Here is a 12414-nt window from a genome sequence, read left to right as displayed (position 1 = left end):
CACAACTTTGTCCAACTGACCTGTTGTCTAATCTGCACGACCACAGTCTTCTCTAGTCAGGGCACGAACGGGGGACGACTGTGTCCACTACCTGTCCTTTGCTGATGTCCAAGCTATCGCTTCCTTGACTCTTCATCCACAGTAAGTCATCTAACCTTAGTGTAGCTCTCTGAGGATATATTATAAGTACACGTTTGTGTGATTTAACTATGACGAAGTTATTGACCGTTAGTCAAAAGCACGTATGGCTCCATCTGCTGTTACGTTCTAAAAATTGCACGTTGGTATCATATGCGACAATGAGTGATTATATCTATGACGAAAGTTCAACTGTATCACGAGTTATTTGTCACTCAACCCTCAGAAAATGATTGGACCTAAAACTACAGCACACTTGTAAAAATTTTCTTTACGGACAACTAGTTAAGATAGTTAGATAAAGAGGGACACTAATCAGGGTGTTTCTAGGTGGAAATAATTTCCATTTACGGTTGACCCAGCAGGTGGCAGCAGTGTATCTGAAAGGATGCAAAGCTGCTGTTAACAACAACAGATGGCTGGCTCTAGCATCTAAAGGTCAGTTGTTCCACATGAATAGTGCCAGTCATTTCTGGTTTTAAGTCTGTTTTTTTTACAGTGGTTTTATTGTAAATGGTGATTTGTGGCACCACCTGCAGGGCATAATACGTCAGTCCAGTGCTCTCTGCAAACAGAATACAGGAATAATTATCAGATTAGACTTCATATTTAAATATAGGAGCAACGCTTTGACCAGTGAACACAGATTATGTCTGTGTGTCCATCATGACATAACAACACATATCACTTAATACTTAAAAATAGAATGTTGCTGAGGCTGCTGTATCTTTGAAAACAGGTCCCCAGTTGCCACACATCCACACATCCACAGACAAACACAAACACATGTAAAGTATAGTCTTCTTTCAAAGGCAGAGCGCACAAAGCAGTAGAAACGTCTCTTGTTCCCTCTCATCCTCTACCTTGCGTGTCTCCCCCTGAACACCCACTCACATCCAATCCTCCTCCACCTCCCTCCCCATTTATGACCTATTTTTTCCTCCACCTTTGTTCATGCTTCTTGCCTGTGGAGAGCAGTGTTGCTCCAGTTTGATTTTTTTTCTTCCTGTGGCATCTCTCTGCATCTGTTCTGCAGGGCCAGACCTGTTTCCACCGCCTGCATAAATTTAGAAACAGCGCAAATTAAAACGGGTCATCAATCTGTTGCTGTATGAATGAATACAGTTATAAAGAGGATAGGCTACACTTAGCAGCTGCGGATGACAAGCATGCTGCTACCATCAGGAGCCACTGGGAGATGGGGAGATGGTGCGGAGACGCCACTTCAGGTGCCTGCATCACTGATCATTTGTTAAAGCTGTTCTAGTTCCATCCACTATCACCAAATACAACAGAAATAGCAGCGTTGCACGGCATGAGCTCTTCCCTCACTGGAGCTGAGTTTGGAACAATGAATCGATCCACGTGAGATTTTAACCTTGTCTTAATTGGGACAGATTACACAGAACTGCCATTTTTCAGGGTATTGGTATCTTTTTACCTCTGGAGTTGTCGACCTACTCCTCAAGTGCCGGGTAGGAAAACTAGTGAGTGTTAAATAATCTGCAGCTCTGCAGCATCAAAAAGCAGATGATTAGAATAATTCCACACCACCCTCAATGGGTGCAGTGACTCACGACCATTTGAAGGTAAACTCACAGAAACCAGCAAGGAACACTTTAATTAGACAATAAGGAACACAAGGAACAGAACCTGCAGCTGTGTCGTAAAGGAACATCCGTTCTTTAACTTTGTATTTTTTTTCTGTTATTTAAAGCAAATTCACACAAACACTGTTAAAACCGACTGATAATCAAATAAAATGAATTATCTTCTGTGGTATTCCTTAAAAAATACATGAAATTAATTTACATTCTGTCCCAATGTAATTTAACTTGACACTCTAAGTGGTAAGAAAACTTATACCCCGTGGTTTTCTATACTACACAGATATACGGTCATGAACTTTTGAACTTGTCCCATTTTTCTGATTCAAGGCATTCCTCCCACATCACAGTCAGAAAATAGATGCAGACATGCAGACAGAGGGTATTTGCCTCCCAGTGAATGTCATCACTATCCTGGCACAACCCTGGGCTCACGCTGCCACTGGCACGTCCCAGGGCCTGCTGCCATTTCCTGCACACTGGCTAAAGCAACATCCCAGCAAACCTCGCCCGATTTCATCCCTCCTCACTCCCCCCCAAAGTGCCCTGATGAGGGACGATGATTAGATGGCAGTCATTAAATGCTCGCAGACAAACACCCACCCACCGATTAGGCTGCAGTGAGTGCAGTCAAACCAAAACAACATTCCACTCCGCAGCAGGGGAAGGCATATGGAGCGATAAGACGTGGCAGAGGCAGGGGGGCCGGGGGGGGGGGGGGGGGGCTGGTAATACTTTGTGTCCTGGAACTTTCTGCCAGACACGTTCTTCTGCCGCTTCACAGCCTGCTGCCATTTTTTTTTTCAGGAGGCCACACACAGAGGAATACAGTGGATACATCCTAGTGCAGATGACGTCGTTGTCACCAAGAGTTATGATTGGATGATGCTCAGGTGGAGTTGACCTGTTTAGACTGTATGGAAGGTGCTGTGTTGTTAGGGCTTAAAAACCAAATGCATACGAAGCACACAACAGGATACAACGATGACACGATTCGACAAATGTATAGTTTCTCTTTTAATCTTAGCATTTCAGAGCTGGAACAATTGAGAAAATGAAAAAATCAAGTCAAGACCAGACCAAGATTTTTATACGCTCAATTCCTAATACTTTCTACAACAACATGACGTCCATGTACTGTAGCCTCAGTGTCTTTTTTCTCCCATAATATAAAAAAAAAAGTTAAAAATAGTGAACATCAAGCAAACATTAGAGATCATCATTTGGTAAGACTATGGGTTAATTTAGTCTTAAATAGTCCGTAAACCTGCTTTAGAACGTTCCAGTTTGGTTCATTTTGCCCCAGTGGAGAAAAAAACATCATATTTCTCTAGCCTTAAATGCCATGTTTATCATCTAATATCCTCGACTCTACAACAGTGAGACCCGTGGCCTGGTTTGTTCCCGACTCAAGATCACAGAGAGCCCTGACATGTGTGAGCAGGTGCAGGGCTGGTTCAGTTCTACCTGCAGACCTATTTTTATAGATATTTTTATGCTCTTAAAATAAAATAAAAATAAAAAATGTTGGCTAAAAATTGAGAATCCACTGTCCTATCCTGGAAAATAAAAGCAACTAGTTTATTTAGGGGGCTAAAGTAGATACAAGCTAACTGAAGAACGTTTCCAGGTGTGTGGCTTTGTTTACTGTTCTGAGAAGACGTGAAGAGTTCGAATTAGTCAGAGAACAGAAATGAGCAGAAGCTGAACTGTAATCCCAAAGACTTGGAGAACAGAAATGAACAGAAGCTGAACTGTAATCCCAAAGACTGTCATTCTAGATTGTTCTTTCATCTAAAAGTCAGTTCAGAGTCAAGATTCCGTTAGCCTCCTCTGATAGCCCGTCTTTAGAAGAGTTGGTGGAAAAGATGAGCTCATCCCTCTGATACTGTACAGTTGTGCTCGGCTCGGCTCGGCTCTGCGGTCTCCCTAATGGTCTCCAGGATGTCAGGCCACTATGTCCCTCCTTCTCAAACCAATTACCATGTCCACACAGAGCCCGAGCCTAAATAAACAGAGCCTGAACGAGCTATACAATCAGCTTATATCTATAAACAGTGGAGCAGTCAAAATTAGGGCCCTCCCAAGAGCACTGGCCTTTGCTTGGACAGCCAGGCTGAGACGATGACAGAATGGAGCCAGATGAACTCACTGTGGGGAGTTTCAAGGGGAAGGATTTAAAAATATATACTGTACACAGTGTATACAGCACTAGCCTGACTGTGATTTCAAATTTAAACACATTGATGACACCTTAATAGCCACATTTAGGTCAGTGTCAATGAAAGAGAGAAGAGCTTGAGTGTGACCTGAATTGCTCACACAGGAAAACCCCACTGTTGATTCAGGGACGAGAAGAAAAGCGAAAGACAAACGCTTCATTCCTGCACTGCTGTATCCCACTGGACACCCACAAGGTTCTTTTTAAAAATAATCTGTGTATATGTGTGTGTGTATGAGTGTTTGCACGCACCATGACGTGATGTACCAGTAGGAGTTTGGAGAGGCCTCCCAATGACGCACTCAAAACTGAAGCAATAATTTACAAGGTGGCCTGAAATAGAAGGGCACGTTGTGGAGAGTTTGTTTGACAGTGTTTCAGAGCGGCGTGAGAGGATTAACCTGGCTCTGGACACACACTCTGTGATGAGGCAGAGTCAAGGTCACACTGTTGAATGCACTGTACATGTGGTCGTGTGAGTGGAGCTCAGACATGACTCACAGCCGTGATGGATGGTTTGATTGTTTTAAAGTTCTATTCAGAAGATGGAGCAAAAATATTCTCTGGAATTGTTCCCTAATGAAAACTTATAAATAGTCCTTTGGTTTACCAGTATTGGTACTGATTTTGATTTGACACAAACCTATGTCAATTTGAAACTCCCTAAACACAGAAGCTATAACACAATCTTTAAAAATTTGAATAAAAAAACATACCTCAGAGCATTAAAAAGTTCTGATCAGTTCTCAGTGTGCACTTTCTTATTCTTTGTTGGCTTGTACACTGCATTCCACGCTCTTTTTTCGGTTTCCGCAAATAAATGGAAAATCACACAGCCACACCAGTGACCCCTGTTATCCTTTGATGTAAAATGATCAAAGAACGGGCCATCATTTTAACATTTTACTCAGACGCCGTAGCTCATCTCAGTTTCTGTTTCTGTTTTTTCAAAAGGCAAACTCATACTCTATCTGCTTTTCTAATAGTCTCCCTGTGGCAATAATCAGCCCCAAAAAAACTATTTCACCAGGAAAGGTGACAGAAGAGCTGAAAAAAGCTTAGTGACTACAGTAGCAGAAATGCTAATAAAGAGATTAGCTAGCGTTAGCTACAGCAGTCCTGGTACAGACTAACTAGATTATGGACCTTTGAGCTAAAAAGTCTGTAAATGTTAAACATAACCAAGCTTTTAGTCGTTTAGGTTCAGCTGCATTCTATGATAGAATACAAACTTCACTTGAAAAAAAGCATTTAAGATGAACTATAATGAACATATCACACAGCTGTGGGATGTCACTAAGCTAAGCTAAGCTATGCTAACTATCTGAGTTATTTTGTACAGTAAACAAACACAGGAAAATGACATAACTGTTGATGAGTAGGCCGTGCATATGGATGGTGTTTTCCCAGCGCCGGCCGAGGAAATACGTCTCTCCTCCTCTCATCCACATAAGGTTTCCACCATGAACCTCCACAGCATTCACAGCACGGGTGAGTCACTGCTTTCCCTTCAACAGAAAGTCTTTTTCTATCTAACCATGCAGGATGACTGAGGATACATTCCTATTTTACTCATACCACCCTCTGTTTCTCACAGGATTGAAGGAAATCCTTACAGGAATGCTGTTTTAATTCTTTATAAAAAATATAACTGGTAGTTTTTTTACCCCACTTTTTTTATTACTAATTCTCTTAAATTATGTGTTATAATTTATGACACGTTAAGGATTTTGTCTTTTTAAAAAAAAAGGCTCACACTGAAGGACAGAGCCCAGGCTGTGGTGCTGCTGCACAGCATTTTCTCAGCCTGATTCCCAGATGAAGATAAGCCACAGCTCAGATCTCAGATCTCAGATCTCACTCCTCATTAAAATGCTGCCTTCCACCCCACAGCTTTTCCCACACAGCACTAACCCATACATGACCTCCTGACCTTTGACTCTCATATTTGAAGTAGTCCTGAGGAGTCTGTTAGTAACTGGCCTCCTAAGTCACCTCCAAAGGACCACGTGTTGTACTTCACTAAATACCTTCTAACAAGTGGATTTCTGAAAAATCTTCAGAGTTTAACTCGATCAGACCTTTGCTAAATGATGCATTATTTCATAATGTGACCTTATACCAGTACTTTTCAAATAGTGGGACAGGCACACTGGACATCAGTATACCACTGCTGTAGTGCTCAAAAGATAACAAGCCTCCAGTCACTAGGTGGCAGCGACTCATACAGTGGTTTGTACAGATAAAAATATACACGTCATCAAGTTCTCAGTAGTATTTCAATTTGTGGGGGCGTGGGTCAGAGGAGGGCATGAAAACATTTCTGTCCCCAAGGGGGTTCATGACAGAAATTAAATTGCGAACCACTGATACATGAGCCACATTTACTATCAAAACATTTCATCAGTGACTAATGACCAGCTAAATTCCTCATGTCAGGCACTCGAAACGATACCAAGAGGATCGTACTTTGGTTTTGTGCACTTCTCTCAGCTAAGAAGCAGCAACTTCAATCTAAGAGGACAATTTTCTTGTCTCTTTCTGGAACACAGTGTATTATCCCAGTCACCCGACCCTTTACTAAGTCAACCAAAATTCAGTCATTCCAAATGAAAAGGAACGACCCTGGGCTATAACCAACCTTTCCCACTTCAGTGACTCAGACTTGTACGATAAATGATGAGAAAAGATGACTTCCTACGGTTACCAAAAACAGCAAGTTTCTTGTTCCACTTCTAGAAGGTGAGCTGTTCAGTGCGGGGTCTCCATGGTAACAGGAAGAGACCAGCTCTGGGAGACAGAGTAGCTCCCCACATCATTTGCTGAATTTTATTTTATTTTTTACTGGATGATTGTTTTATTTCCTTTCATTATGATTTAGGTAGTGTACGTTAGTGGTTCCCACAGTCAGACCACGACCAGATGTGATGACACACGCAGCAAAACAGGGCCCAATGTAAAACAGTTTACCAGCTCTGATATTAAATATATTCACCTGGATATTTATGCACTCTGGCAATTCTATGTTTTAAATTTATAAAGGGAAATAAAACGACATATCAAAACATGAAGTATTTTTTTGTGTATAGATGGCTCAAAATCTCATGCCTGAGAAACACACACTGAAACTTTCTCATTATTTTTTGCCAAATACTATTTGTATTTTCTGTTTAAATATTTTAGTCAGGTGACATTTCTTTATTAACGAAGGAGAAGATTATATTAAAGACAGACTGAATATGAACATCCTCTCATGTTGACATCATCCAAAGTCAAATCCACCAATTAGCAAATCCTGCAGATCTGGAGGAAAGACCAAAATTGTTTTAAAGCTATCATTGCGACATCACAACCAATCAGCTCACATGACTTTATTGTTAAACTAAGCACAATCAAAAATTAAAAATTAAACATTGAATACTTCTAAGAATTCTCTAAAAAAAACATAGCTGATCGAAACACTTCATACTTCCTAGCAAACTAGTAGGGGTTGAAATCAGTCTATTTTAATTTTAACACTTATCCCTGAAGGAGAACTTCCTTACGTAATTGTTAGAGTACTTCTACTAGTGTAGAACGGTTCACCTTTTTGTCACATTAAGGGCCGAGGACCTGTGTGACCTGCTATAAATACACTAGATAGATGTTGTTCTTTATATAAACACACACTGGGCCGCTGCTGGGTTGAACTAAATGGGACACTGCACAGTGATGTAGGGCATTTGGGGCACGGACAGAAACTCCAACACCTCGGCAGTGTTAACCAGATCAATCCTTCATTCAAACTGATTTCAAATCAGATAATAACGTTGGTAATCTTCCTGTGTGTACACCAGACGTTTCAGTGCCGTTACATTCTGTATGCGACCTTTTCTGCATGGGACTGCGGAGACGTTACCCAACTGCAATCCCAGAAAAGTCTCAAGGATGTACATTAGTGCTCAGCTCCAGCTCTGTTGTCATAGAAACTAGTTTGACAGAGAAGACTTGTTTTCTTTTTCCTGTGCTGGAATAAATCCCCGTCCAAAACCTGATTTACTGCATCTCCTCTCTCCTACTTTGTCACAGAATGACACATTCACACCTGCAAATGAAACATTCTCAACAATGTCCGGAAGATGACTAAGGACTGTTCATGTACTGAAAAAAACAAAACAAAAACAGGTCAACAGTGCATCAGGAGAATTTATTTATTCATAAATATTCACACATTTTATATAAATTACTGTATCATCTGCATAAAACTAAGACTACTGAGCATTGAAATCCAAATTCCACACAACATTCACTGTTTGAAAACAAAGGTTAGCAAAACAGAAAAAAGCAATCTGGATGCATTTTGGTTTTTTGGTGTTTGTTCATTGGTCAAAAGGACGATAAAAGTTGTTGCTGGTCGTGTCTGTTTTCAGTCCGATCTAGAAAAGGCTGACGTTTTTAGACTTATCTTTAGCAGCAAATGAAAAAACACTCAACTCAAAAATATGATTTCCTGCTTCTGTGGCTGCAGTATCTGGATCAAACTTCTCCACTTTTCTTTAGCTATTTCATTGGTACAGAATTAACAGCATTGACCGGGTTACCAACACAGAGCTCACACTAACAAAACCCATCAAAGATGTTCTCCTGTGGTAGTGGTTTTCAGCCGAGTCGTCAGAGAAGGTCTCTGGTTAAGATCCCGTAGCTGACCTGTCCGTGCTATTAGTAATAACTGCTCTAAAGATCCGCTGATTACTGAAAGTAATGGAAAAACAATGAGAGAAACACACACACACACACACACACACACACAAGCTTGTGTCATTACAGCAGCTCTCACGCAAACCAAGAATTGTTCCCATGTGCTGCAGACCTCAACGGTTTAGGAAGGCTGCGTGAGCGCAGTAATGTAACCTCAGGGCTCAGTGACACAGCAGTGGAAAAACCAGAGAGCAGAGCAACACGAGCGCTGCTGGAAATGGTCACCAGACGTTTTTATTCAGCGTTACTGGTCAGGCCTTAACGGTAATGAAAGGAAGACATGCGACAGGTCAAGGTCTAGTCCAAGGTGAGGCGCCGTGTCTGTCCCCAAAAATGTACAGCACTTAGTGAATGCTTAATCACTGCTTTGAACGCACCAACAAAATCCTAACTCAGGAGATTTTTGCTGTTGCTCCGGCGTCCTAAAATACTAGCAGCTGTGTCCACCTGTTCTCCCATCAGTGGAGCAGGCACAATGAGGACTCGGAGAGGTTCTCTCTCCGCACCCATAGCCACTTCATCATCTCACCTCTAATTGACTCGGGGGGATATAAATAGCTGCAGGAATCCATCACGAGACTGATTTACTTGCTTCACTTACAAGGGTAATGCAGCCTCAGGGGAAACTAAGAGGAGCATCATGTTGCCTTTTCTCTCCCTGCAGGCACACAGAGCCAGAGCAAAAACCAACTAATGTGACCATTACACTTCCTGGTGATGATAGATACAGTGAGTTTATGAAACATTTGGCATCATTTAAAGAGAAGACACAGTTGGTGTTCACTTTCTGAAAGAGCCATAAGAAATGTAGTATCTGTATTTTAGGAATATTTGAAATTTAGGAAACAACTGGTTTAGGTTTTCAACTATAACTGGAAACTTCCAGCTCAATTATATAACTCAGTGAATCACCAAACAATACGGATGATGTTGATCACCAAACAATACGAATGATGTTACAGTCTGCACAAATGAGAGCCTTTGTTACTGTTCTGTATATTGTATATCTGTATATTATATCATGTTTGATTGCTATTTTTTATAAAATATTTTTTGTATTTTATATTTTATGTGAGTAACATAGGATAAAAAATAAATACTTTGCTTCTCCACTACACAACTGAATTGAGAACAAATCGAACTTTTGACCTCATTACTTTGACCCCAAATTATTTAGTTTTACAGGAACTAGTTAAAGACTAAGATCAAACACATTTTGGTCATGTGTCTGTGTTCCTCCGTGAGGTTCCACGTGAGGTTTGTTTTGATTTTCTTAATCCTTTCACCTTTAATTTGACGTTGTAAATGAACCGAGGAGTATTTACAGAAAACTGAGTGTTTTATCCTTAACGCCGATGGAGAATAAATTCAAACTCGTCATTCTGGTTTGTTGACATTTGAACCAGAATTTTAGCAGCTGCATCTGCACAAAGAAACAGCTCTAAAACCACAATGACGCAAAACCAGGAGGAAGTTTTACCCTGCATGACATCATCAGACAGAAATACATATTTGTAATTCCCCTTCGTCTTAATAAAAATAAAATAATAGTCTAAGAGTGTCAGGTATAAATATTAACAGAAAACTGTTATAGGACACAAATAAATCCTCTGACGTATTTACAACCTTTTTTTATCTTTTCTGTTTAATTGGTTCTTTTTAATTATGAGTCTAAACGACACCTTTCCTGTTATCTTCTGATCTCATCATTTCCTCTTCTGGCCCAAAAATACATCCATCACCTCTTCCTTTGTGTCACCCTGGGGAGCGGGTTGGTGGCTTCACTTACTGCAGCACCACTGGTGGGAAATGGTGTGATCTGTTCTCAGCTCTATTAAATAAGTGAACCATTGATGTGGTCCAGTTTATAAAGGAGAGACGGCGGAGGTCAGGCTGTCAGTTTCCCTTTTAAGTCTAATTTAGGAAAACCCTTTCATGTGATCAAACACAGTCATGTCAAGAGCAGCAGGATCAAGAGCGAGTTTAGCACAAGAGGCAGCGTGAGGACGGAAAACAGAAAATTCTACATAATGTATAAGACTGTGTAGAGATTCACTGTTTAAAAAAAACGTACAAGCCACCGTTCAGAACAAACTCAGAGGAAGGAAAACCTGGGAACTGATCAATATATTCAAGCATATGTCAGGGTTTTAATAGCTCAGCTCCTTGACATGGTTACTCTTTATACATTTATCTGATCATTTTCTGTGATTTTAGAGACTTACCATTTTACTTCCTGCCTACCCTCACTCCAGTTTGCACTTCCTGTCCTGTTCACCTGCTGCTACGTCAGTGTTTAGCCACACCCACCAACATCTAATCAACATATAATCATCTAATCCTGATTAGGAAAACCCGACTGGAAAGTCACTCAGTCACATCGGGGGGAAATGATATCAGAACGAAAACACAACAAGTGGATCTTGAGTGTCAAGATTAAGACAGAGAAAAAATATCCATCATCTTAATAATAGTTTCTGAAGAACTCAAAGGCCTGGTCAGCTGACACCAGGAACCAATTAGGTGTCCTTACCACATGGGCCAGGAACAGAGTCAGAGGAGGGAGACAATGAGACACAGGTGTGACGCATTAAGTGCACGCGGGAAGTGAAGACGGACAAAAAATGAAGTGAAAAATCAAACGAAACAGGAATAAATCAGATTGAACACTGGACAAAAGAGGAACTCAAGAAGACGAGTCTGTAATTCCTGCAACCATGGCTGGAATATTATTACTAGTGCAAAGCAGAGATTATACTGTTCTTCTGCTTTCACCAATAAGACGACATCCGTTTCTTACAAATGGTCCATGAGTCAGACACAGACGTCTGCTTTTTTATGAGTGTGTGTTTTACATCACATTAGGGCAGCCTTTACAGTGTGTGTGTGTGTGTGTGTGTGGAGAAGGGTGTCGGGGGGGTGTTGAGTCTGTGTCACACAGTGTTCCCGTCTTCATGCATTAGAATCAAACCTGTGTGATAAAGCAGGAAACGCAAGGACTTCAAACGGACAGAGGAGGAACACAGGGCAGACGTGATGTCATTTGTCCATCCATCCATCCATCCATCCATCCATCCATCCATCCATCCATCCATCTCTCCCAGGAGGTGAACCCTGGGGTTCCAGACCAGTGACAGAGACCAATGAGCCACTGATGTCATTTATTTGTCTTTTTAAATATTCATGTGCATAGGTGGCGCTGTGGCTTAGTTGGTTAAAGCGCCTGTCTAGTAAACAGGAGATCCTGGGTTCAAATCCCAGCAGTGCCTTTTGTCAGTTACATAGTGTAGTGGTGAACACAGCTGCCCTGGCAGTATAGAGTCCTGGGTTTGATTGACACTGTTAACATAAGGATTTCCCAGAGTCGAGAAAAAGTACATGATACACTGTTAACACAAGGATTTCCCAGAGTCGAGAAAAAGTAAAGTTCAAATTAAATGTAAATTTAATTGTGCAGTGTGTGTGTGTGTGTGTGATCACTAACAGTGTTAAAATCCTTTTAAAATGTAAATTTAATTTGTAGCTAGGTATTGTGGTATAGTGCTATATACATCCCGTCCAGCGGTGGCACTATACTATTGTCTAACGTTATGCGTAACAGTGAAGTAATGCACCAGAACAATGCATGAAGAAGTTTAATAAAGGAGGTGATGAATGTTCACCAGTTATGTATCATTTTAGATATTAAGTTCATGCAATGCTAACTGTTTG

At 40.9% G+C, this 12414-nt stretch overlaps 1 protein-coding gene and 1 non-coding gene across 3 annotated transcripts in view; one reads left to right on the top strand and one right to left on the bottom strand.

The window, feature by feature from the left end:
- The window catches only part of sgip1a (SH3GL interacting endocytic adaptor 1a), a 42061-nt gene extending 37280 nt beyond the window's left edge, over positions 1-4781 (bottom strand). The window contains exon 1 of one of the 2 annotated variants that reach the window (XM_008332794.3): positions 4683-4781. The gene's annotated coding sequence lies outside the window, so the exon portion shown is untranslated. Of the gene's footprint in view, positions 1-20; positions 228-4682 lie in introns of those variants that run through there. The other variant, XM_025066085.1, reaches the window with a different exon arrangement.
- A 7117-nt stretch (positions 4782-11898) lies between these two features.
- Positions 11899-11972, top strand: trnat-agu (transfer RNA threonine (anticodon AGU)). The gene has a single exon. It is a non-coding gene; the product is annotated as a tRNA-Thr (tRNA).
- Positions 11973-12414: the final 442 nt, after the last annotated feature.

The sequence above is a fragment of the Cynoglossus semilaevis genome, chromosome 2 (genome assembly GCF_000523025.1).
Source record: "Cynoglossus semilaevis isolate Cse_v1.0 chromosome 2, Cse_v1.0, whole genome shotgun sequence".
Lineage (NCBI taxonomy): Eukaryota > Metazoa > Chordata > Actinopteri > Pleuronectiformes > Cynoglossidae > Cynoglossus > Cynoglossus semilaevis.
Note: the sequence above shows the minus strand (reverse complement) of the source record. Positions and strands in the feature narration are given on the sequence as shown.